This window comes from Malaclemys terrapin, chromosome 2, assembly GCF_027887155.1.
Source record: "Malaclemys terrapin pileata isolate rMalTer1 chromosome 2, rMalTer1.hap1, whole genome shotgun sequence".
In the NCBI taxonomy this organism is placed as follows: Eukaryota; Metazoa; Chordata; order Testudines; family Emydidae; genus Malaclemys; species Malaclemys terrapin.
The window spans coordinates 251,633,690-251,636,983 of record NC_071506.1 but is presented as its reverse complement, the minus strand read 5'-3'; positions in this window follow the sequence as shown (position 1 = coordinate 251,636,983).

Below are 3,294 nucleotides of genomic sequence, written 5' to 3'. Positions count from 1 at the left end.
GTTTAGCAGGCTTCCTGCTTCTGATGTACTTAAAAAACATTTTGTTATTACCTTTTGAGTCTTTGGCTAGCTGTTCTTCAAACTCCTTTTTGGCTTTTCTTATTACATTTTTGCACTTAATTTGGCAGTTTAATGCTCCTTTCTATTTACCTCACTAGGATTTGACTTCCACTTTTTAAAAGATGCCTTTTTATCTCCCACTGCTTCTTTTACATGGTTGTTAAGCCATGGTGGCTCTTTTTTAGTTCTTTTACTGTGTTTTTTAATTTGGGGTATACGTTTAAGTTGGGCCTCTATTATGGTGTCTTTGAAAAGCCAGGATAAGAGTATTGCTGCCAAAATGCTAATGAATCCATAGTACATATCCAGCGCCTCCTAAATGGTGGTGTTCTTCTGATTGCTTCGAGGTGGGGAAAGGATAAATCTAGGAACCTACAACACCACCCTTCAATTTTCCAACCTTTTAAAAAAAACACTGTTAGTCTTCTCTCTGGCTTTCTCGAAGTCACGTCCGTCAGAGGAGTCAGGAAGTATATGCCTCTAGCCCAAAATTTGTAAAGATTGTTGTCAATGAGGTATAAGTATGAGGTTAAGTATTCTACACTGAGGCAATGGGTAGAATGGAGTTGTACACTGTTGGTGATAACAGAACAAACCTGGTTGTGGCCCTAGTGAACTAAAGAAGATTTTCCAATTCACTTAATACACCTCTTGCTCGATATAACACTTTTCTCGGGAGCCAAAAAATCTTACAGTGTTATAGGTGAAACCGCGTTATATCGAACTTGCTTTGATCCACCGGAGTGCGCAGCCCTCCCCCCTCCCCCCAGAGCACTGTTTTACCGCGTTATATCCAAATTCATGTTATATCGAGTCGCGTTATATCGCGGTAGAGGTGTACTTCAATTGCACAAAGGTCTGAACAGAAGATAATATTTACACAAACATTTATTATTTAAGGGAAAATATTAATGTTTAAGAGAAAAATTGCATGTCAGAATAATGTTTAAGGGAACTTTTTACCACATGAGTTACTGCTTCAATTCTGCTACAGTGTCATGTAAAAATATTGTTTACTGTATGCCTGCATTAGTCATCATAGATGTAATCCACACTATGACAGCATTTGGCCAGGCCATGTGGAAAGGAGGATGAATGGTGATAAATATAGTTGTTAGCTCATCACTCAGAGATGCCCATTCTTGATACGTGAGCTAGTAAACATAAATCAAACAGGCTAAGCTTTTTTTTTTAAGCTGTACACAAAAAGATGAGTGGACTCCTGTGTTTGTGCAGTGTCAAACATAATTAGGCCTCTATCAAGAATGGGACCCTTTAGGTACTACTATAACATAAGTGATTAATAATGATATTTTGCGTTTAGGCAAAGTAAAATTATAAATGTGGCTGTAAATAAGCTTTACAAGGCCTGATTCAATATTCTGTAAAAATATTCTGATTCAGGAAATAGTTTAAAGTTCCTTACAAACTATAAAAATATATGAAATAGCTACATTTAATATATTATCCGAGTTAAGGTAGCCAGTCTCTCTCCCTTTTACTGTATGTTCGTTGGCTGAAAGTGGTACATTCAAGCTAGAATTATTGTGGGTCAGTATTTGCAGATGATCAGGTTTTTGACAGTTACAGAGATTGTGAGGAAAGAGGGAAGTTCCTGTGGCAATAAATCAGTACACACGGTTACAGAGATGAAATCCCATTACTAGAGCATCTTGATAGAATTTGCTAGCATAAAGTTACTGTATGAGAAAAAAAGGGCACAAGTCTGCATGCTTCTGAAGTGATATACACAACTGGGAACACAGCACTTCGAACTGTCTTGCAATATTTTCAGGAAATATATTTAAGAATAAATACCTTGAAAGCTGAATGAGAATGATTTCAAGGAAAGGTCTTGTCCATCATTATCCTGGGAAATCTTAGATCAGTGGTTCTCAAACTTTTTTTTCCCCCGCAGACTACTTGAAAATTGCTGAGGGTCTCGGCAGACCACTTAATGATCTTTCCAAATGTTGTTTGTACGGTTAGCTAACTATTGTAAAGCACTTTGGATAAAAGCGCTATATAAAACAAAATTAATAATAATTAATGTTTTTGTTCCACAAATAAAAAGCACACAATTCATATTTTAATATCAGTAGTCTTACCTTTCTAATGTGATGGATGTGCCATCTCTCCCCGCCACAGCAGCCCCCGAGCTGGGGCTGGGAAGGAAGGGGGTCTCTCCCCTCACCACGGCAGCCCCTGAGCTGGGGCTGTGAAAGAGTGGGGTTTCTCCCCCTTCACAGCAGCCACAGAGCTGAGGCTGGGAAGGAGGGCCGTCTCTCCCCAGCAGCCATAGCCCTGGAGCTGGGGAAAGTTGTCTCTTTCTCTGGCCACTGTAGCCCTGCCTGTCCCAAATTCCCCTCACCACCTCTTCTCACCCCACTGCCCCCTCCCACCTACCCCCTATTCCCCCCAAGGCTACCACCTCACCTTACATGTGCGTGGCTCCATTAATTAGGTGGGTGGCCCTTCATTCTCTCATGTGCGGCTGCCCAGGCACACACCTTAGAGGGTCGTATCTGCAGATCACAGTTTGAGAACCTCTGTCCTAGATCTTTAGTAACACAATCCCACATATTTTTCTTCACCAACTAACAACCAAGGCATTATCACCCCACAGAGGGATGATTGCAGCAGAGAGCCACATCCTTACAGTTCATGGTTTCAGATTCATAAGCACAGAGTAGGATAGTAATCACAACTACTATGCTATTCCACAGTTTAGGTTTGCCTGTGTGGATAGGGCCAAAGAGTTTTAGCAAATTATGCCCTGGAAGTGTTAAAGGTCAGGGAAGGCACAAAGTCCCTTTGCATTATAACTTGATCTGTTCTCATCTTCACAGAAAAGACCAATGTTATTGCAGAGTCAGAGCATAACTGTAGTTAACTCCACTATTTAAAGATAAGATAGTGTGGCGAGAGCCATTGGAGGAGTGGAAGGAATGATGACAATTTAATCCTAGCAGTGTCTTATTCTGTCCATTTATGCTAGTTTTTGAAACAAAATAACTTAATTTAAAAGAGCATTGATTTAAAAAAAAAGATAATGCTTCCAGAAATTTTTTAGAAATATAACTAAGAGGCTTTAAACACAATGGGCCCAATTCTGATCTCACAGTGGCGCAAGTCGGGAGGAGCTACACTGAAGTCACTGGATTTACACTAATGTAAAACTTTCATGCCCAATGAAGCAGTGTTGCCAACGATTTGTTGATTAATTTAGAAGTA